Source organism: Oncorhynchus mykiss, chromosome 7 (genome assembly GCF_013265735.2).
Source record: "Oncorhynchus mykiss isolate Arlee chromosome 7, USDA_OmykA_1.1, whole genome shotgun sequence".
Classification (NCBI taxonomy): Eukaryota; Metazoa; Chordata; class Actinopteri; order Salmoniformes; family Salmonidae; genus Oncorhynchus; species Oncorhynchus mykiss.
The window spans coordinates 37,519,162-37,544,023 of NC_048571.1; the positions used below are offsets into that span (position 1 = coordinate 37,519,162).

General features: G+C 41.2%; 1 protein-coding gene and 1 non-coding gene across 2 annotated transcripts in view; both read left to right on the forward strand.

The window, feature by feature from the left end:
- The window catches only part of LOC110527699 (neurexophilin-2-like), a 106,501-nt gene that overhangs the window by 50,152 nt on the left and 31,487 nt on the right, over window positions 1-24,862 (forward strand). The window lies entirely within an intron of this gene.
- LOC118965405 lies at window positions 15,903-15,956 on the forward strand. Its single transcript, XR_005052731.1, has one exon. It is a non-coding gene; the product is annotated as a U7 small nuclear RNA (small nuclear RNA).

The window sequence follows — 24,862 nt, forward strand, 5'->3', positions numbered from 1 at the left end:
ATCTAGGTGAATATATATATCATTGTTGGCCTATTGTTCCCAATCAGAGGCAGCTGTTTATCGTTGTCTCTGATTGGGTATCATATTGAGGCAGCCATTTCCCCATTGTGCTTTGTGGGATGTTGTCTAGGTATAGTTGCCTGTGAGCACTACTTTGAGCTTCACGGTTCGTTTTTTCACTTTATTGTTTTTCTTTGAGTTTCTTTTCCTAATAAAGAGGATGGAAATATACCACGCTGCATCTTGGTCCACTCCTTATAACGATCGTTAACACAGATACGTTTCCACACAGGAGAAAGACATTGTACACAATAATCATCGGACACATTGCTATTGGAAATATAAGTTGTAAAAACAGTAAAAAAAAACATCTACAAAACCAAACAGCAAAAAAAAGGTTAATATTGGCTACAACTCTGCTGTTCTTTTAAGCACTGTTTCAGTTTTTGTGTAAACGCACTGACAACAGCTATACATTCTACGTTTTTCGGGAAGCTGATTGGGCAAAAGCTGTTCTGCACACTGGAATTCTACTGTTGCCATTCACTATGTGACCCTATAGATAGTAGTCACTTGACTAAACATTTAAAAAACAGCTTACATTTCAACATTTACAAAAACTTTCAAAACTCAAAGTTGAAATCCAAGTGAAACTGGGTGAAACTGCCACGTCCGTTTGTGATATAACAACAACAAAGAAGTTACTGCAAACAACAAACATACATTTTGTTCTCTCTGACATTATTGCACAACGACGGAACAGCAGAATCTATACTGCAATTGTTTTTGACCACACTGTTCGACGCACCTCACCTCCATTTTGTCCACAAAACAAAAACAATAGCAAAGGTTTTGGGGCGGACAGTGGTGCTGTTTCCCCTAATGTGGATTCCATCTTTAACAAATTGTGTTTCTTGAGAATTAAACAGTGGCGATGATCATTTGGTTGTAGATCAAAAAATGTTCAATGCCGTTCAGCAAACTCTAGGAGCTTACATTTGTTGGATGACATGAAAATAGAGCTCTTTGGATTGCAAATACATTCATTCAAAAACATGACTGCCTACAAAAAGACTAACACAACCATTCTTCTCTCTTGAGTGCAAGCAGACAAAAAATAAAATTTGTCTGTTCTAAAAGTCAGAATGGATCAATACATTTTCTTTGCAATCACTAAATCATGATCAAATTTGGAAGTACAACTATCCAAAGGTCTAGAATTCTGGGCAATTGCTCTCTTTGTATGCATATTTTACCAAACATTTTCATACAGCTCAAATCCAAAATGATTCCTGAGGAAAAAATATATATGAAATAATAAGCACATTGTGTGAAGTATTTATTCATGAGTATCATCACAATCCAATTCCATGTATTCAATATAAAGGTTGGTTTATGTATAGTTTTGTAGACTTTCAATTGGTGGACAGTCCACAATAGAAATAAGGAAAGGTGAATACAATGGAGGAACACAACTGATATGAATGTACAGGCCTAAATCCACATCTAAGCAAAGCTCTATAGTGGAAGGCCACAATGATGGAGATGATGACTTAGGAGTAACCCAACTTCATTTTTTGCATCTCTGCATGCAAAAAAAAAATCATAACAATATGACAGTCCCCGTTGACTAGATCTTTCCATTTTACAAAGTAATACACTGATGGAGTGATTTCGAATTCAGTGCAGTAGCATTGATTATTAACACAATTGCACAGATTTCTCCTCTGATGAAAACAATGTGTTCATATTCTGTGAACAAAACATTTAACAGTACATTTTGTATTCAATGACATTTGTATTTAACGTTTTGCAAAAGGTGGTCTAAGATATCCAAGTCAGGTACTAAAAAAATGTGTTTGGTAAATGTATTTGAGCATTTGATCATTGCTGTTCTGCTTCAGATCCAACAATTGCTTGTACGCGAATGAGAAAAACTGTAAATATGAATATGAATGACAAAGTAATAACACTGGACATTCTAGGCATGGAAACCCACATGTTTGAATTAATGAAGCTTGCACTTTTTAGCAGAAAATCTTTGAGGCGTCTGTGAAATGGCATATATTTTACAACAGTGACCAGCTGGGATCATATGTCATTGTTCATTTCCTGTATCTTTTATTACAAAGGTCAAGGTGGATAATTCTGTCCGGCTATCTCTTCTCTTTAAAGACCAGACACGACAGTGAGGAAAACTCCTTAGGGCTGGAAAACATAAATTAGAGGTAGTAGTACCAATATCCAATCTCGTAAATATGAAAAGTTTATTTTAGAAACGCGATAAACGCATTTTTTCCACGTTTACATTTTTTCATCTGAAATTAAGACTCATGGGTCCCTTTCTATGTGTATGAATTATTGCAAACTTTTAAAACATTTACTTCAGGTGTGCTTTATTTTTTTTCCCACTAAATGCATCTGGCACAAAAGTGAGTCATTTAGCAAATCATTTCCATTATATTTCTCTATTCAGTTGTAAGTTAGGTTTCTCTAAATATTCTTCCCACACTTCAGAACCTCAGAACCTTATCTTATTCATTTAGACTAACCCCTGACTTAGTCAGCCAGAATTGGTGATAGACAGCTGCCAACGTAAAAAAATATTACAGTTTACGAATACTACAGTATCGGCTTGGGCGATTTACCGTTTATACCGTAAACCAGGGTATTTCGAAATACCGACGGTATGATATATATTTTTTAAATAGTGCCCCTTGTACTGTATACCACGTTATGGTACAGAAACAGTATGACAGTATGAAAATCTGGATACTACCCAACACACCTACAATACTTACTATAGAATTGTATTTTATAAGAGAATTCATACTTTCTCGTCTTTTGGTCACTAGAGACACGGCTCAGTCGTTTGGTCGATTAGTTTGATTTTCATGGACGTGACCCAGTTGTTCGTTCTTTATGTTCCGTATACGTAATACGTAGTATACGTAAGGGATAAACACAGACATTCTGTACATTACCTTGGCAATAATGGACGTTGAGTCCCTTTGCATAGTAATGTACAGAACAAAAATGTTTATCCCGCTTATACCACAGTTGCAAATCTTAGATTTTTTTTTTATAGTATAATTCAGACTTTCTCATCTTTTTTGTTGCTAGAGACGCGACCAAGTCATTTGTTCGATTAGTCAGATACAGTACAATTGGAAAGTATTCAGACCCCTTGACTTTTTCCACATTTTGTTACGTTGCAACATTATTCAAAAATGTATCAAATCTTTTTTTTCCCTCATCAATCTACACACAATACCCCATAATGATAAAGTGAAAACAGGTTTTTAGATTTTTTTGCAAATGTATTAAACATACAAAACAGTACATAAGTATTCAGAACCTTTACTATTAGACTCGAAGTTGAGCTCAGGTGCATCCAGCTTCCATTGATCATCCTTGAGATGTTTCAACAACTTGATTGGAGTCCACCTGTGGTAAATTCAATTGAATGGACATGATTTGGAAAGGCACACACCTGTCTATATAAAGTCCCACAGTTGACAGTGCGTGTCAGAGCAAAAACCAAGACATCAGGTCGAAGGAATTGTCCCTAGAGCTCCGAGACAGGATTGTGTCAAGGCACAGATATGGGGAAGGGTACCAAAACATTTATGCAGCATTGAAGGTCCCCTAGAACACATTGGCCTCCATCAGGTATTCCCTTTTCCCTTTCATAAATGGAAGAAGTTTGGAAGCACCAAGACTCTTCCTAGAGCTGGCCGCCCGGTAAAAATGAGAATTTGGGGAAAACGGCCTTGGTCACGGACGTGATGGTCACTCTGACAGAGCTCCAGAGTTCCTCTGTGGAGAGGGAGAACCTTCCAGAAGTACAACCATCTCTGTAGTACTCCACCAATCAGGCCAGACGGAAGCCACTCCTCAGTAAAAGGCACTTGACAGCCCACTTGGAGTTTGCCAAAAGATGCCTAAAGGACTCTCAGACCATGAGAAACAATATTCTCTAGTCTAATGAAACCTGGCATCACCCCTACGGTGAAGCATGGTGTTGGCAGCATCATGCTGTGTGGATGTTTTTCAACGGCAGGGACTTGGAGACTGGTCAGGATTGAGGGCAAGATGAAAGGAGCAAAGTACAGAGAGATCCTTGATGAAAACATGCTCCAGAGAGCTTAGGACCTGGGCGAAGGTTCACCTTCTAAGCACACAGACAAGACAATGCAGGAGTGACTTCAGGACAAGCCTCTGAATGTCATTGAGTGGCCCAGCCAGTGCCCGGACTTAAACCCAATTGAACATCTCTGGAGAGACCTGAAAATAGCTGTGCAGCGCTTGAGAGGATCTGCAGAGAAGAATGGGAGAAACTCCCTAAATACAGGTGTGCCAAGCTTGTAGTGTTATACCCAAGAGGACTCAAGGCTGTAATCACTGCCAAAGGTGCTTCAACAAAGTACTAAGTAAAGGGTCTGAATACTTATGTAAATGTGATATAATTTAATTTATATTTTTATACATTTACAAATATTTCTGAAAACCTGTTTTTGCTTTGCCATTATGGGGTATTGTGTGTAGATTGATGAGTGAAAAACACAATTTCATAAATTTCAGAATAAGGCTGTAATGAAAAAATATGTGGGAAATGCACTGTATGTTCTGTATGTTCCGTTGCCATGCTTGCTGGCAACATTCTTGTCCGTTGCTTGCTAGCTAGCCACCTAGCTATAGCTAACACAGTCATGACCTCTGCAGTCAAAACAACAGCAAAGTAGCTGCATTTGACATTAATTTGGATACATCCATAACAATGAGCTGATGATGCCCGATTTTGCCTGGCGTAGCTAGAAAAGTCTGCCTTCTCATCAGGACACTTGACAATGTTCATTACAAGGAGATCACATTGCATTTCAAACACTAGGCTACATAGGGACCGGAGAAATTCACGTTCATCACTCATCACATTAACAAATCAATGCTAGCTCGGTAAGTTTTTCCCAGTTGGACCTGTGGTTACAATGTAACCAATTTCAGTTTGTGTGGTTGTTGGTTAAGCTTTCTGTAACTTTGTAACAAGTGCAGGCTCCATGCGCATATTGCGTCATGATGGCAAGGTGTCCCGATATCTTTTCCAACTGTCCCATTATTCAATGTCCATTCTAAAATTGAGATTTTGTTTCACTGGCCTATATCAAAGTGGAATTATGTTTTTATCCATTTTTACTAATTCATTAAAAATGAAATGCTAAAATGTCTTGAGTCAATAGGTATTCAACCCCTTTGTTATGGCAGGCCTAAATAAGTGCAAGAGTAAAAATGTGCTTAACAAGTAACATGTTGCATGGACTCATTCTGTTTGCAATAGTAGTGTTTAACATGATTTTTGAATGACTACCTCATCACTGTTCCCCACACATACAATTACAGTGCATTGGGAAAGTATTCAGACCCCTTGACTTTTCCACATCGTTACGTTACAGCCTTATTCTAAATTTTAATAAAATAGTTTATCTACACACAATACCCGAATAATGACAAAGAAGTAACATTTTTTTTAACCTGACCCCTTGACTTTTTCAACATTTTGTTACATTACAGTCTTATTTTAAAATAGATAAAACAATACCTCATAATGACAAAGCAAAACAACTTGTATTTTATTTTTGCAAATGTATTACAAATAAAAAACTGAAATATCACATTTACATAAGTATTCAGACCCTTTACTCAATACTTTGTTGAAGCACCTTTTGCAGAAATTACAGCCTTGAGTCTTCTTGGGAATGACGCTACAATCTTTCCCTCAAACCTGACTAGTCTCCCAGTCCCTGCTGCTGAAAAACATCCCCACAGCATGATGCTGCCATCATCATGCTTCACCGTAGGGATGGTGCCAGGTTTCCTCCAGACGTGAAGCTTGGCATTCAGGCCAAAGAGGTCAATCTTGGTTTCATCAGACCAGAGAATCTTGTTTCTCGTGATCTGCGAGTCCTTTAGGTGCACTTTGACAAACTTCATGTGGGCTGTCATGTGCCTTTTACTGAGGAGTGGCTTCCGTCTAGCCTGATTGGTGGAGTACTACAGAGATGGCTGTCCTTCTGGAAAGTTCTCCCATCTCTACAGAGGAACTCTGGAGCTCTGTCAGAGTGACCATTTGGGTCTTGGTCACCACCCTGACCAAGGCCCTTCTCCCCCGATTGCTCAGATTGGCTGGGCGGCCAGCTCTAGGAAGAATCTTGGTGGTTCCAAACTTCTTCCATTTAAGAATGATGGAGGCCACTGTGTTCTTTGGGACCTTTAATGCTTATATGCTTTATAGCCAGCAGCATACCACCCTGCATACCACTGCTAGCTTGCTCCTGAAGCTAAGCAGGGTTGGTCCTGATCAGTCCCTGTATGGGATACCAGATGCTGCTGGAAGTGGTGTTGGAGGGCCAGTAGGAGGCACTCTTTCCTCTGGTCTAAAAGTATCCCAATACCCCAGGGCAGTGATTGGGGACACTGCCCTGTGTAGGGTGCCGTCTTTTAGATGGGATGTTAAACGGTGTCCTGACTCTCTGCGGTCATTAAAGATCCCATGGCACTAATTGTAAGAGTAGGGGTTAACCCCGGTGTCCTGGCTAAATTCCCAATCTGGCCATCAAACCATCACGGTCACCTAATAATCCCCAGTTTACAATTGGCTCATTCATCCCCCTCCTCTCCCCTGTAACTATTCCCCAGGTTGTTGCTGCAAATGAGAATGTGTTCTCAGTCAACTTACCTGGTAAAATAACGGATAAAAAAATATTTTAAAAATGCTGCCGAAATGTGTGCCTCGACACAATCCTGACTTGGAACGCTACGGACAATTCCTTCAAGCTCATGGCTTGGTTTTTGCTCTGACATGCACAGTCAACTGTGGGTCCATATATAGACAGGTGTGTGCCTTTCCAAGTCATGTCCAATCAATTGAATTTAGCACAGGTGTACTCCAATTAAGTTGTAGAAACATCTCAAGGATGATCAATGAAAACAGATTGCACCTGAGCTCAACTTCGAGTCTCATAGCAAATGGTCTGAATACTTATGTAAATAAGGTATTTCTGTTTTTCTTTCTTTTCTCTTTATTTGCAAAAACCTGTTTTTGTCATTATGTGTTACTGTGTGTAGATTGATTAGGTGGAAAAATTATTTTATACATTCTAGAATAAGGCTGTAAGGTAATATAATGTGGGGTCTGAATACTCTCCGAATGCACTGTACAGTATCTGTAAGGTCTCTCAGTCGAGCAATGAATTTCAAACACAGATTAAACCACAAAGACCAGGGAGGTTTTCCAATGCCTCGCATAGATGGGCACCTATTGGTAGATGGATAAAAATAAACAGACATTGAATATCCCTTTGAGCATGGTGTAGTTGTTAATTACTGTACTTAATGGATGGTGTATCAATACACCTAGTCACTACAACGATACAGGCTTCCTCCTAACTCAGTTGCCGGAGAGGAAGGAAACCGCTCAAGGATTTCATCATAAAGCCAATGGTGACTTTAAAACAGATACAGAGTTTAAAGGCTGTGATAGGAGAAAACAGGATGGATTAACCACATTGTAGTTACTCCACAATGCTAACCTAAATCACAGAGTGAAAAGAAGGAAGCTTGTACAGAATAAAAATATTCCAAAACATGCATTCTGTTTGCAATAAGCACTAAAGTAAAACGGCCAAAAAATTGGTAAAGAAATAACCTTTATGTCCTGAATAGAAAGCATTATGTTTGGGGCTAATCCAACGTAACACATCACTGAGTACCACTTTTCAAATGCTTTAAGTTCCTCAGCGTACACATCACGGTCAAACTGAAATGGTCCACCCACACAGACAGTGTGGCGAAGAAGGCGCAACAGTGCCTCTTCAACTTCAGGAGGCTGAATACATTTCTCGTCACCTAAAACCCTCAGAACATTTTACAGATTCACAATTGAGAGCATCCTGTCGGACTGTATCACAGCCTGGTATGGCAACTGCACCGCCCACAACCACAGGGCTCTCCAGAGGGGGGTGTGGTCTGCACAACGCATCACCGGGGACATCCAGATAGCGAGGTCAGTACAGGTGCATCAAAGCTGGGACTGAGAGATTGAAAAACAGGTTCTATCTCAAGGCCATCAGACTGTTAAACAGCCATCAATAGCACAGAGAGGCTGCTACCTTCTTATTTTTATTTGACCTTTTATGCTACCTTCATACAGACTTGAAATCATAGGTCACTTTAATAAATGGAACACTAGTCACTTTAATGATGCCACTTTAATAATGTTAACATATCTTGCATTACTCATCTCATATGTATATACTGTATTCTTTACTATCTATTGCATCTTAGTCTATGCCGCGGTCATTGCTCATCCATATATTTATATAGTCTTATTCCATTCCTTTACTTAGATTTGTGTGCATTAGTTATTTGTTATGGAATTGCTAGAAATTACTTGTTAGATATTTCTGAACTAGAAGCACAAGCATTTCGCTACACTCGGAATAACATCTGCTAACCATGTGTATGTGACCAATAAAATTTGATTTGATCATGTTATGGTTATGCTTGTCATCGGCAAGGACTAGGGAGTTTTTTAGGATAAAAAGAAAGGAATTAAGCTATGCACAGGCAAAATCCTAGAGGAAAACATGGTACAGTCTTCTTTCCAACAGGCACTGGGAGACAAATGAACCTTTCAGCAGGACAATAACCTAAAAGACAATGCCAAATATACACTGGAGTTGCTTACCAAGACCACATTGAATGTTCCTGAGTGGCCTAGTTGCAGTTTTGACCTATATCGGATTGAAAATCTATGGCAAGACTAGAAAATGACTGTCTAGCAATTATCAGCAACCAACTTGACAGAGCCTGAAGAATTGAAAAATATTGTGCAAGTATTGTACAATCCAGGTTTGCAAAGTTCTTAGAGAGGTACCCAGAAAGACTCACAGCTGTAATTGCTGCCAAAGGTGATTCTAACTTGTATTGACTCAGGGGTGTGAATAGTTATGTACATTTGATATCTGTTTTTCATTTGAAATACATTTGCAAACATTTCAAAAAATATGTTTTACTGTCATTATTGGGTATTGTGTGTAGATGGGTGAGAGAAAAAAACATATTTAATACATTTTTTATTCTGGCTATAACACAACTAAATGTGGAATAAGTCAAGGGACGTGAATACTTTCTGAAGGTACTGTAAATATACTACAGTATTTCATTTGCAAATACCCTGCACATTCAACTCCCACGTATTGCAATTTGTGCCACCCATAAGTAACAAACCTACATGCCAAGTATAGACCATGTATTATGTTTCCTACAGATTATAGAAAAGAGCAGAAGCGCAGTTTTACCTGCCCACAGGTTATGGAAATGTGTTGTTTTAATATTTCTCCAGTAGGTTTCCTGAAGGTGAAGGCCTCAATTTCTATGTTGACAATAATTCAACCTAAACACTACAGTATACTACAGTCTGCAAAAACGCTACAGTAAATACTACAGTATATACTACAGTTTTATTTTACCATGTTATTTATTCTATAGGTAACTGTAAATACTACAATATACCACAGTAAATACTACAGTGAATACTTTAGTATTCATACCATAGTATATGATCATTTTTTTTCATGCACGTGTCACTCTCAGCTGTTCGCGTGCTGACTACCTAGGGTCATACTTTGAGCTCTTGCGTGTCATGGAGTTTTTGGTTATATATCCCTTCGCCAGTTTGGAGCCTGTGGTATCTGATCCTGTTGGTCAAAATAGGAAACTTTCTAAACAACCTCATGAAAAGGAGAGAGCCAAGATCCAGCAATGGGAAACGATAATAGGCTACTTGCTGCAAACATATGGAGGCTGCAAACATCCTAACAGGAAAACCTGTAAAAACCCCATAAGATTGTTCCAAAAGTTGCTTAAATGTCCAAATAGAAAACACACATTGTATACACTGTTCACCCTCTGAATACAACAAAATGAGTTATGTTATATTGGCACAGTATAGTTGAAACAAAGGAATCATTTTTAAATGTATTTATTTATGTATCGATACTTTATTACATGTTACTGTTTAAAACCCAATCGGGATACTTTTTCTATCGGAGTTCTGTTCTTACTTAGGAGCATGGGGGGAGGGGACTCGTTGCCTGGTCCAGTCAGTGTTCCCCCTCCGCAAAATACAGCTGGAAGATTTTTTCATTAATAATTCTGATAAAACGTGGGCTTAAAAACTATGTTTAGTAATTCATTTAACGTTTAACATTTTAATAACAAGGGCAAATCTGAGGGGGCACGTGCCCTTTGTTCCCCCTATGTCATGACACCTCTGGGTGAGAGTGTGTGTGCGTGCCTGGATGCATGTGTACGGGCGTGTCTGTGTGTTATTATAAAGGTGTGTGTGTATTTACTAAAGCTATTAGACCTACCCATCTAGTCAACAGGCAGACAGAGGGACACACACAGTAATTGAACCAGCGATACTGCTGCCCTGCAGTATCGAAATGTGAATCCCTTTGTAAGAAATGTGAATCGCTTCGCTAGCTAACTAGCTCAGCTATGCTGATCTTGAACGACTGTTAGTATATGTCTTTCTTTTGTAAATTCATTCTGGCTATCTACTCCGGTTTTAGAGCACTCTCTGAGTGTGCCAGAGAGCAGAAAAACTGATTAATTTACGAAATGCGCAACACCCGCTGAATATGACAGGTGTAAGTAAAATTCGGCAAAAAAAGTTAAATTATTGCCAGCTATTATTATTATTTCCAGTTAGTCATTAACACTCTAGATAACATGTGAACAGCCTAACCAGCTCTGCTAGGGTGGGTAAAATGGTCAGAGTAAGATGTTCTCTCATTTGTGTCTGGAAGTAGGTAGCAAGCAAGCCAACTTTAGCCAGTTAGCTCGGGTGCTTGACTGCCGTTGTGCGAAACGCTACTCCTCGGGCCAGATCTTCCAGTTTAAATAGTGCGGTGTGCGCTCAGAATGCTCAGAGAGTGAACCACTCTGAATTTACAAAAACACAAATCTGACAGGGCTCGTCATTTACGAACCACCCAGAGCACACTCTGACACACTGAAGGCAATTTATGAACCCACACTTAGTTGTCAGTCAAATGTATTTAGCATCGATCAAATGGGCAGGCAGGTTCCCATTCAGTTGTCAAAACGTGGGTTGGGACAAGCATGCATTTGCAGGGAAGCTGCAGAAGGATGAGCAGGCTACTATTCCCCATTGTTTATCAATGCAATTTTGACGGCCAGCTAGCTGAAAAAGTTTGAGAGGGTTTATCTAATGTTCCCTCGTTAGATTTTAGCTCATCTCACTCTGGCTAGCATTAGTTGTTGATCTTGTTGTTGTTGATGTAAATAACTAAGGGAGAGAGGGCCTACCTTTTCATGGTTGTTTGATCAATAGGACTGTATATTTCACAAATGTGAGAGGAATCCCATGGTGTTTACATATTTGCTGAAATCAATTCAGGTGTATTTTATGGCTGTTGGTGAATGTGTTCTAATGATCTAAATTTGCGGTGTTGCAACTACCTGTAAACACACAGTCCAGTTCAAAGTGAATGGTGGCAGGCCTTTGTGGCCAAAAGCTTATTTGCATAAAGGCCTACTGTAGCTCTGATTGGCTATGGCACACTGGTCTGCATAGACTCTGGTTCTGGACGAGACAGATGGGTTTTATTTACGGCGGTGTCTATTAATTGTCCAAATGCACGGTCGCTTTCCCACTCTATATTGCTATAGAATTCTCACAAATGCCTTAATTTCCAAACATTCTATGAATTTATGAAGATGTGAAAATGACCAAATCCAAGTGCTTGCTTGTCAGAAAAGAAAGAAAAAAAGAGGTGTCATATTCTTCCTGTGGGTGTATATGAACAGATAAGAATAAGAATAAGATTTTGTGTTGCTAAAACGCTGTCAGTTCCACTTTAATTCATTAATCCATTCATTCCGATTACCGTATGCTATTACAGTAGGTCTCCTCTAATATGAAATACAACATGTTACTTGCCACTAGGCTACCTATAAGTTACTGTCACATTTACGTTTTCTCTGTTCACATCTGTCACATATTGGACTTGTGAGAATGAAACTAAGTGGAATGGTGATGGAAGAGGCGCTCGGTCAGTCTCGGGAGCGGATGGAGGGATCTCCCTCTCTCTATGTCTCTCACTCTTTCCCTCTCTGGCCAGTTCTGGAGGAGTAAAGACACTGACATACATCACATATCTCCCTCTATACGCCTCTATACGCCCTCACTCCCAATCCAACTCTTCTGTGGATTTACCACTCTCATTCCAGGAGAACTATCTAGCTACGCTGGATCGATTAGCCTGTTCTGTAGCTACCCCACATCAGACCTGGGTTCAGATACTGTCTCACATCATTTCATATTTTATCAGAGCTTTATTTAGATTGCCTGGTTACAATGTAACCAATAGTATAGTCCCAAAATGGCAAACCCCAATCTGGCACTCCGGGCAGGCTAGAGCAAATGTACTGTTTGAAAGTTGTTGAATAGTATCAAATCGTTTTTGAACCCAGGTCTGCTCCACATCTCCACATCTAGCAGTTTCTCTCCAGGAGAGAGGAGAGCAGTAGAGGAGAAGAGATGTGGTCAGCACTACTGCCTTTATGTCCAGATGGTGTGGATTGTAGAGAGCCCAGTAAGGGGTCCCTATGCTATGTCCTTGGGCAGACACAGTGATTCAGTACATACAGGACATACAGCCAGACATTCAGAGGTAAAGTAAAAGCATCCAAAATGCGTGAGAGGAAGACCTCACTGTACAGAAAGCACTGCACTGTGTATTCAGCTCTGTATTCAGAGTCCAGACCACAGGAAAGCGTTGGGATAATAACTGAAAGTGGTAGCTACAGTGGTTACTGTTATTTGTGAAGGATATTACACTATTTAGATATCTATAGAAACAAATTGTTGACATTAGTGTAAAATTTTCTGGCCCCATCGGAAACCGAGCCTTAGCCAAAGGAATTGTGCTCCTCTGCTGTAGTTTAGTAGGTGATAGGGTAATGGCTGTGTGTGCCCATAGATCGGCCAGACCAGCACAGAGGGGAATCAGGGACATATTCATAAGCACCATCCATTGCCTCAGCTCCAACTAACCACCATCAGCCATCTCTCCATTTCTGAGCCAGCGAAAAATAATAGGTCAAAGAGAGAGAGAGGGGAAAGAGAGAGAGGGGGGAAGAGAGAGAGGGAGGGAGAGAGAGAAGGAAAGGGAGCCAGCTAGCGAGAGAGAACGAGAGAGAGAGAGAAGGTCAGAGAGGAAAAGAGAAACCCGTCTGAAACACAGAGAGAACAGCTCACAGGAGGAAGAAAGACATGAAACGTTTAGTCTTTTCATCATTTTCTAATCAGCCAATTACATCCCGCCTAGCGCTACTGCCTGCCTTACAAACCACTCCAATTCCTTTGATACCCACTTTGCTCTGTGAGGAATTGGAAGGCGAAGACCAGATCGTACAGCTCTGGCAATGCATTGGGGGAAGGAAAGGAGGGAGATGGAGAAAAATGGGAAAGAACAAGAAAAAGAAGGAAGCCTCGACCGACCACCCAACTTACTGGCAATGCAGTAGGGAGAATGAAGGGAGGAAGGGCGACAAAAAGAAAAGTGGGTCTTTATTAGTGCGAGTAACTTTGACACTTTGGGCAGACCACAGAGCACCCAGCGCCAGTCCATCCGTCATCCAGCTTTCCCACTGATGAGCTGGGGAAACAAATCACAGGCAGACCAGGCTTTGCCTGCAGCCCAAACGGCACCCGATTCCCTAACCTGGTCAAAATTAGTGCACTATGTAGGGAATAGAGTCCCATTTGGGACACAGCCTTTATTTTGCCGCCTGGGTGACTTGCTTGTCTGCGTTGTCAGAAGCAAGGCCCATGTGTTCCCGGCATCCCAATCCCAATCCCGCTGATGTCTCCCCCCAACCTGCTACACGCCATCCCCTCATCTTCCCCTCACCCGCTGGGACTTCTCTCTTCTTCTCTTCCTTCTCTCTTCTTCTCTTCCATTTCTCCCCCTCCTTTTCTCTCCCCCTTCTCCCTTTCCTCCCATATCTTCTCCCCCCTCTACTCCTCCCCCTCTACTTCTTTCCTCTTTCCCCCCACTACCCCTCTCTCTCTCCCTCTCCCCCATTCCCCTATTTTTCTATTCATTATGTAGATAGGTCTCTCCGTTTTACCCCCATCCCTGGTGTTTATGTTATTCTTTATTCATCGCTGATATACAGTATATTTCTGCTATTTATCTCTTATGGAGTGGCAGCGTCATTGCTTATACTGCTTGATAAGTTGAGAACACAGAGAGCATCAATCACTGTCACTTAGCGCCTCAACGCAACGACGCGTCAACGAGTCCCGTCTCTCATTCTGCCACCATACGCTCCCTCTCTCCTATCTGCCTCTCTTTCTCTCACTATATCTCTCTTTCTCTGTCTCTCGCTCTCCTCCCTCCTCTCCTCCTTTAACTGCCATGAACTCAACCAATACATAAATCTGCAAAGGGGGCACGGTTTGGCGTCGGCAATCTGAGTCAAATATATGTTTACACATTTACAAATGAGAAATTCAGCAGCGCGACGTCGGTTCTTATTCCGCTTTGCCTTTTTCGCCCCCTGGGAGGCTGCCTAGCTCTCCCCCCTCCGCCTAGCGCCCGGCTTCTAGCCTCCAACTCCGAGAGTTTCTCTGTGCAACTTATTTAGATGAATGATTAAACTTAAAGCACAGCCAGGAGTCTTGCTACTCTTATTTAAAGAAGAATGGGAAAGCTGTCATCTTTTGATGCATTGCCTGCCATCCGGCATGCAAAAGAGATGCCCCCCCACCCCCCACCTCTCACTACCTCCCTCTCTCTGCCTCTCTCTTTTTCTCTCGCTCTGTGCCTCTCTCTCTCTCTCTCTACCTCCCTTGCTCTACCTTTGCTTCTCCTCCTCCCTCTCTCCCCCTCTCTCCCTCTCTCTACTCTGAAAACAGTGTGATTGATCAGGGTGGAGTGGCATCAGTGACAACATCGTAGTCCACCCACCCAACCGCCACCTGAGCAGGGCATGCTGATCTGAGAGAGATATGCTGATCTGAGAGATAGATAGAAGATTGCTTACTTCTCGCTGATCTATCAGTCACTGAAGTTACTCCAGAAAGAAAGAAAGAAAGAAAGAAAGAAAGAAAGAAAGAAAGAAAGAAAGAAAGAAAGAAAGAAAGAAAGGTTCCAATGGCTTTGGCTCTTCCACATCAAGCATGCACAGTCACACTCACACTGTAGAAGAAAGCATTCTAGCATCATCATCACCTGTCTCTCTGTTAGAGTTATAATTATGTTGGAAGGAATGCTGAAACCTTGAGAACACACACACACAAATGCTGAATTCCCCCAAAACCGTATCTCTAGATGGAAGAGTTACTGTGTTGATTGATGAGGTAATAATTTTGTTTTACTAAAAGTTGACTATAGAGTACTTACTATAGAATGCTGTAGTAAAGTGTAGTATACTGCACATTGTAGTATCACTTGATCATGGGTAGTACTTAGTACAGAATTGTGTAGTATACTGTAGAATACTATAGTAAATACTAAAGTATTATCCACACAAAATAACACTATAGTAAATACCAAAGTAATATCAGAAAAAGCACTACCGTCCGCTAAAACACCATTTTTTTAAACTACTGTAAATACTACAGTATTTCATTTGCAAATACCATGCCCATTCCCCTCCCCTGTATCCCAAATTTGTAACACCTGTAAGTTAGAATGCGACATGCCAAATATAGACCATTTAGTGTGTTCCCTATGGTTATAAAAAAGAGCAGGAGCTCTGAACTCCCTGTTCAGAACCAAGTCCGACCTGCCTACAGGATATGGGAAATTTGCTCTTTTAGTATTTCTCCAGTAGGTTTCCTAAAGGAGAAAGCCCCCCACTTTTTTGTTGAAGTTAATAAAACAAAAACACTTTAACAAATACTACAGTAATGTCCCCAAAAACATGACAGTAACTACTACAGTGTACCGTACTACAATCTGCAAAAACACTACAGTAAATACCACTGCAGGGGTACTCAAGTACTATTTGAGAAGGTCCGGTCACACACATTTCCTAGGTGGTAAAGGTCCGGATGGATAATGTAATTTATCGGTGTAAAAACAAACCCCCACCTTTCAAACCGTGCAACCCCAAACTTTTCACACCCCTCTTGTTGGACGAGAGAAAATGTTGCATTTTGCACGGGGCAGAGATTTTCCAATTGAGTATGGAGGTACTACATCATAATACAGTCCACAAAAACACTACTGTAATTACTACAGTATAGTATACACTACCGTTCAATAGTTTGGGGTCACTTAGAAATGTCCTTGTAGGGGCCTCCCGAGTGGCACAGTGGTCTAAGGCCACTAGAGATTCTCGGTTCGAGTCCAGGCTCTGTCGCAGCTGGCTGCAAGCGGGAGGCCCGTGGGGCGGTGGACAATTGGTCCAGCGTCGTCCGGGTTAGGGGAGGGTTTGTCCGGCAGGGATATCCTCATCACGCACTAGCAACTCTTGTGGCGGGCCAGGGCCAGTGCACGCTGACACGGTTGCCAGGTGTACGATGTTTCCTCCGACACATTGGTGCGGCTGGCTTCCGGGTTGGATGGGCTTTGTGTCAAGAAGCAGTGCGGCTTGGTTGGGTTGTGTTTTGGAGGATGCATGACTCTCGACCTTTGCCTCCCCCTAGTCCGTACGGGAGTTGCAGCGATGAGACAAGACTGTAACTTCTACCAATTGGATACCACGAAATTGGGGAGTAAAAAGGGATAAAAATACAAAAAAAAGAAAAAGAAATGTCTTTGTTTTTGAAAGAAAAGCACATTTTTTGTCCATTAAAAAACATTAAATTGATCAGAAATACAGTGTAGACATTGTTAATGTTGTAAATGACTATTGTAGCTGGAAACGGCTGATTTCTAATGGAGTATCTACATAGGCGTACAGAGGCCCATTATCAGCAACCACCATCACTCCTATGTTCCAATGGCACATTGTGTTAGCTAATTCAAGTTTATCATTTTAAAAGGCTAATTGATCATTAGAAACCCCTTTTGCAATTATGTTAGCACAGCTGAAAACTGTTGTCCTGATTAAAGAAGCAATAAAATTGGCCTTCTTTAGACTAGTTGAGTATCTGAGCATCAGGATTTTTGGGTTCGATAACATGCTCAAAATGGCTAGAAACAAACACCTTTCTTCTGAAACTCGTCAGTCTATTTCTGTTCTGAGAAATTAAGGCTATTCTATGCGAGAAACTGCCAAGAAACTGAAGCTCTCATACAACATTGTGTACTATTCCCTTCACAGAACAGCGCAAACTGGCTCTAACCAGAATAGAAAGAGGAGTGGGAGGACCCGGTGCCCAACTGAGCAAGAGGACAAGTACATTAGAGTGTCTAGTTTGAGAAACAGACTTCATTAAATAGTACCTGCAAAACACCAGTCTCAACGTCAACAGTGAAGAGGCGACTCCGGAATGCTGGCCTTCTAGGCAGAGAAAAGATTAAGATGACTAAGAATACAGACACTAGACATGGGAACTCTGCCTAGAAAGCCAGCATCCCGGAGTCACCTCTTCTCTTTTGACGTTGAGACTGGTGTTTTGTGGGTACTATTTAATGAAGCTGCCAGTTGAGGACATGTGAGGTGTCTGTTTCTCAAACTAGACACTCTAATGTACTTGTCCTCCTGCTCAGTAGTGCACCGGGGCCTCCCACTCCTCTTTCTATTCTGGTTAGAGTCAGTTTGCGCTGTTCTGTGAAGGTATAAAGCTTGTTTTAGTTTAGTTTATTCATTCAACCATTTTAAAAAACAAGAACACATAAACTTGAAAAAGCCATACATGCACATGAATAAAATCATGGAGGATAACACACAATATAGTCTGGGACTTTTTCCCATTGTGGTCCTCCTGAGACAAGATGGCTAGACAAGATCGAACACAGTATGGCAGTGAAATAATAAAACAAAAACAGAGAAGAAGAACATCTATATCGTCATTCCAGTTACATCATAGGGGTTATTCATATGGGCACAGAAGACATCAAACATATTTTTACTTTATTTTTAAAGCTGCCCAGAGAGGACATTGATTTTATGGGCAGAGGCAACTCATTCCATTCTGAGGCTCCAGTATACAAGAAAGTACCTTTCCCCAGCATTACTCCTGAACCTGTATAAGCACACATCAGCAACACCTGATCTGATGCTGTGATTGTGTGCATCCCTATCACGAGGAAAGTAATCACTTAGATATCTGGGCGCAGGACCATAAATACTCCTGTAAACCAAACCTAGCCTAATCTGGGACACCCTAGCCTCAACAGGCAGCCAATTTAGTTCCTGAAAGCAGCTCCTGCCTATGTGAGTACGTGGACCCACCTTCAATACTACCCTGATCAGCTTATTCTGGGATATCTGGAGCTTCCCCTTCATAAATTTAGATACGCTCCCAAACTAGGATTTGCTAGCATAGTCAAAATTGCATTGAATGTGGGCAGTAGCAAGCACTTTCATGGAGAACTTATTAAGCAGCTTGGAGTTTCTAGTCAAAAACTTAGTCCTGGCATTAACCTTTCCTAGCACCTTATTGGCCATGCTCACACCTCCCAAGCTTCCATCAAGGATACATCCCAAGTAGCTAACAGAGGTTTTAGAAATCTGCACCTCACCCCCTAACTCCACTCTGATTTCATACAACCTACACAATTTAGGTCTGGATCCAAAAATAATTGCTTCAGTTTTCTCTAAGTGCAGAGATAGCTTATTATCTCCAAGCCATTCGCTAATGTTAGTAAGCTCTGTGCTAAGTATGCTCTCCAACATAGTTTTACTTTTGTGAGACACCAGAAGTGTAGAGTCATCTGCATAAAGAAAAATACGGCAAGAACAATCATTGTTCAAATCATTAATATACAATGAAAAAAGCAGAGGCCCAAGCACGCTCCCCTGCGGAACGCCACAACTCATTGGTTTTGCCTGAGACAGTGAACCATTAACCTCTACCACTTGCTCCATTCCTAATATATAGGACTTTACCCAGCCTAGAGGGATAGTGCTTAACCCCAGTGCCTCCAGTTTGAAGATTAGGAGAGAGTGGATAACTGTAGGTAAAAAGGTATAAAGAGGAGGAGAGCTCTAGGAAATTGTCTACTAACCCTCCAGCCCTATTAGAGAGAGACCTTTAGTCTACACTGTATATCTATCTTCTGACTCACTGCCAAAACACAACACAGGCCAAGTCAGCCACAAGAAATACAGTACAGGAGTTATAGCTTTGTCTTCTCTCTCTGAGTTAGGTGTGTGTGTCTTGGATCCCGTTGGCTTTCTAAGGAAGAGAAGACTTGCATCCCAAATGACTATGTACTAAATGGCACCCTATTCCCCTATGGGCCCTGGTAAAAAGTAGTGCACTATAGGGAATAGGGTGCCATTTGGGATGCAAACAATACCATGTATTCATTCATTTTGAAGGAATTGTTATTCTAACAAACCATACTTTTTTACTTTACCGAGCTCAGTTATTGACATCATCTGTCTATCCATAAACTATTTTGAATCTTTTATAGCTCATACTCGTACCCTGGGTCATGATTTATTTTTCTCTCTTGTTGAAGCCTCAGTGCAACACTCATATTGTACTATGCAACACATGCTGCATATTACAGTTAAACCAGTCTACTAAGAGAAAGTAGCAATGGAATGGAAGGTTTCAATCTTACTGTACAGGCATGCTTTATTGTTCTCATTCATTAATTCATTCATTTACATGATTACATTTATTATTTGTTTCAAATTCATGTTTATACAGCACATAACTGTGTGAAGACAGGCAAGGAAAGCCATAAACAAACATTCCGGCTCGTCTATACAGATGCAAGCAACAATAAAATATGTAAATAGCAGGCTACTGTTTTTCATTTGTTCCTCATTCCTAGTGATGAAAAGTACACGGTGTGTTTCAAATCAACCAGCCGTTATACCTAATGATCAAGCAGCTGTTTTTAAAATGATTCTATCATGATTTACAGATAAATTATTGTTGACTACGCCTATCAGTCCTCCAGCCAAAATCACAGTCCCAGAACTACCTTAAAATTGCATTTGAGATATTACTGCTGTAGAAGCTACAGTAAGATTATTCATTATTGGGTGAAGAGATCCTCATTTCTCTGTTATTATGCTCTCATAATCTCTCTTTGTGTCATATATTGTTTTTATTTGGCCTGTCTTTCTCTTTTCTTTCTTGCAATCTCCCTTGATATTCTCTTGCATGTCTTATTAGACCTCTCACTCTCCCTTTCTACTCTTTCTTCCTTACACTCCTCTCTGCCTCTCTCTCTTCTCCCCCCTCTCTCTCTCTTCCATCTATTTCTCTCTCTCCCACTCTCTCTCTCTCTCATTCCCCACACTCCTCTCATTCGTTCTCTCTGTCCCCCGTCCCCCCTTACTGTGGTTATGTGTTATCTGCCACGGCTCCATTTCCCTGCTGACTGATACTCCCTGACTCAGTCGCTTTCATTTTCATGATAATCCAGCAACACCACTAGACTGCCAAATCGCGTTTACTGCCTTTTCTCTTTTTTTCCTATTTTTTCCCCAACTGGTTTATCTCTTTTCCTTGGGGCTTTATTTTTGCTCTCTGTAATTAAATGTCATTTCCAGCTCTCCCTTCTTCTTCAGCGAATGAAAAAAAAGTATATTATTTTGTTATGAGATCATTGTCAAAATAGAATGGATGGATACGTCCTTGCCCTGTATCTGTAGTATGCATCCCAAATTCCATCCCATTCCCTTTATTGTGCACTACGTTTGACCAGAGACCCATGGGAATACGCACAAAAATAGGAGAACACTTTTTGTTCCAGGTAGTACCTTTTTGAGTTTCATGAAGGCTTCTAACTGGAACTAAAAGTGTTCTTCAAAGGGTTCTCTTATGGGGACAGTCAAATAACCCTTTTAGGTTCTAGATAGCACCTTTTTTTCCCCCTAAGAGTATAGATTGCCATTTGGGATGCAGACTTTGTGACTTGGCAGTACACTGAAGCCCCACCACCAGCTATCTATGGAGTGAAAACAATATAATTCTACATTTCTGAAAGCCTTTTTATTCATTTGAATGAAAACAGTATCTGTCATCCTGTGTGTGACCCATATAGTGCTGTAACTTCAGTTTCATATTCTACTCCATTCAAGTTCATTTCCATGGTAATAAGATTGTTTTATCTCATATCATATATCCAGTAAGCTAGCAACCTGTACTACTACACTAATCAAGACTGACAGAACTATGCCATTTCAATTTGTGAGAATCATTTTTAGATACTTCTACTACTCTTGTTTATAGCTACGTTTGTAGCTCAAATGTAATGTAGTGTAGTGTAACATACACATATATCAAACACAGCATGTGCAGGTGTTGTTTGTTGGATTCTCTCTTACAAGATCAAACCTTACTTGCCAGATAGATGTCTTGATTTGAATGGCTGGTTGATTTGAAACACACCGTGTACTTTTCATCACTAGAATGAGGAACAAATGAAAAACAGTAGCCTGCTATTTACAAATTCATTGTGAATTTCAGACATAAGGTTTATAAAAAAAAAATGTGTTCTGTTTTGCTTGAAAAGGAAATCGAACAGTAGAGCGAGCAAAAGGCAGAAATGTTGAGGTATAGCTACCACATGTAAAAGTATGCTCGCTCAAACGAACACGAGAAGACTAATATGTGGAGTACGCAAAAAGTAAAAAATCCAAACTCCAGCCGGCCCATTGCTCATCTCTAGTGCATGTGGGGTGGTCGGTGTGGCGGTGGTAGATTCTTAAGGGGAAAAAAAGAGTTCCAAAGGGGTTCTTTGTGGAGGATACGGGTTCTACCAAGAACCGTCTTCATCTGAAGAACCCTTATTGGAAGATGAGGGTTCTTTGTAAGGCAAAGGATTCTACCTAGAACCTTAAACATCCTAAGAACCGTCGTTTTTGTGGGGAAAAAAATATTTAAGGATTCTTTGGAAGGCAAGAAAGATTCTTTGGAAGACAAGAAGGTTCTACATAGAAGCCTTCTGAATCTGAACACAGCAAATTAGCCAGAGAGAGAGTAAAACTTTTGCTGATTTTTATTGATTGTCTTTGTTTTTTCCATTTATGTATTTATTAATCTTATGCTACCTCATGATAAATAACATACAAAATCAAATCAGTCACATACACATGGTTAGCAAATGTTAATGTGAGTGTAGTGAAATGCTTGTGCTTCTAGTTCCAACAGTGTAGTAATATCTAACAAGTAATATCTAACAATTCCCAACAACTACCTACTACACACAAATCTAACAAGTAATCTAAAAATTTCTCACCAAATACCTAATGCACACAAATCTAAAGGGGTGAATGAAAATATGTCTATATAAATATATGGATGAGCGATGGCCGAGCAGCATAGGCAAGGTGCAGTAGATGTTGTTTCCTACCGTCACCACCTGGGGGCGGCCCGCCAGAAAGTCCAGGACCCAGTTGCACAGGGAGGGGCTGAGACCCAGGGCCTCCAGCTTGATGAAGAGCTTGGAGGGTACTATGGTGTTGAATGCTGAGCTGTAGTCAATGAACAGCATTCTTACATAAGTATTATTTTTGTCCAGATGGGATAGGGCAGTGTGCAGTGTGATGGCGATTGTGTCATCTGTGGACCTGTTGGGGTGGTATGAAAACTGAAGAGTGTCTAGGGTGGCCGGTAAGGTGGCGGTGATATGATCCTTGACTTGCCTCTCAAAGCACTTCATGATGACAGGAGTGAGTGCTCCGGGGCGGTAGTCATTCAGTTCAGTTATCTTTGCCTTCTTGGGTACAGGAACAATGGTAGCCATCTTGAAGCATGTGGGGACGATAGACTGGGATATGGAGCGATTATATATGTCTGTAAACACACTAGCCAGCTGGTCTGTGCATGCTCTGAGGACACAGCTAGGGATGCCGTCTGGGCCAGCAGCCTGCGAGGGTTAACATGTTTAAATGTTTTACTCACGTCAGCCACTGAGAAGGAGAGGGAGGGCCACAGACTTTGTTAGCGAGCCGAGACGGTGGCACTGTATTATCCTCAAAGCGGGCAAAGAAGGTGTTTAGTTTGTCTATAAGCGTGACGTTGATATCCGTGACGTGGCTGTTTTTGTTTTTGTAGTCTTTGACTTCTTGTAGACCCTGCCACATACATCTCGTGTCTGAGCCGTTGAATTGAGACTCCACCTTGTCCCTGTACCGGCATTACACTTGTTTGATTGCCTTGCGGAGGGAATAACTACACTGTTTATATTCAGCCATATCTCCAGACCTCTTTCCATGGTTAAATGCAGTGGATTGCGCTTTCAGTTTTACGCGAATGCCGCCATCCATCCACGGTTTCTGGTTAGGGTAGGTTTAATGGTCACAGTGGGTACGACTTCTCCAATGCACTTATTTATAAACGCACTCACTGAGTCAGCGTATAGGTCAATATTGTCCTCTGAGGCTGATCGGAAAATATTCCAGTCTGCGTGATCAAAACAATCTTGGAGCGTGGCTTCCGATTGGTCAGACAGTGTTGAATGGTTCTCGTCACTAGTACATCCTGTTTGAGTTTCTGCCTATAAGCCGGGATGAACAAGATGGCGTCGTGGTCGGATTTGCTGAAGAGAGGGAGGGGGAGGGCTTTGTATGCATCACAGAAGTTAGAGTAGCAGTGGTCAAGAGTATTAGCCCTACGTGTTGTGCAATCAATATGCTGATTGTCACGAAAGTCGTCAGGGAAATGACCGGACCAAGGTGCAGCGTTGTGAGTGTACATTCTTCTTTAATGTTATAAATGTTGCCAACAAAACAAGAAAACACCAAAATACGAACGTGAAGCGGACTAGGGCTATACAGGCCACTAACACAGACAACTACCCACAATTAAGGTGGCAAAACAGGCTGCCTAAGTATGATTCCCAATCAGAAACAACGATAGACAGCCTGACCTAACCAAATAGAGAAAATAACGGCTCTCTCGGTAGCATTGTTCTCAAATTTGCTTTGTTAAATTCCCCAGCTACAATAAATGCAGCCTCCGGATATATAGTTTCCAGTTTACATAGAGTTCAGTGAAGTTCCTTGAGGGCCCTCTTGGTGTTCACTTGAGGGGGATGTTCACAGCTGCAACTATAACTGACGAGAATTCTCTTGGTAGGTAGAATGGCCTACATTTAATTCTAGGTCGGGTGAACAGAAGGACTCGAGCTCATGCATGTTGTTATGATTGCGCCACCTTCCTCTTCCCAGAGAGGTGTTTATCTCTGTCGGTGCGATGCATGGAGAAGCACGGTGGCTGAACCGATTCCGACAACATACCCCGAGAGAGTCATGTTTCCGTGAAACAGAGAATGTCACAATCTCTGATGTCTCTCTGGAAGGCAACCCTTGCTCGAATTTCGTCTACCTTGATGTCGAGAGACTGGATATTGGCGAGTAGTATACTCGGGAGTGGTGAGCAATGTGCCCATTTACGAAGCCTGACAAGAAGACCGCTCCGTCTGCCCTTTGTCCATTGTAGTGTTGGTAAGTTGACGTTGCTCTTATATCCAATAGTTCTTCTTAAGTCTTATTACATAAGACTTAAGATTACATGTTTCTAAACTAATCCAACGTTCAAATTGTATTTATTGCACCTGTTACAATTCAAATGGTTTAGATCAGGAGTATTCAATTCTTACCCGACGTGGTCCGGAACCTGCTGGTTGTCTGTTCTACCTGATAATTAATTGCACATACCTGGTGTCCCAGGTATGAACCA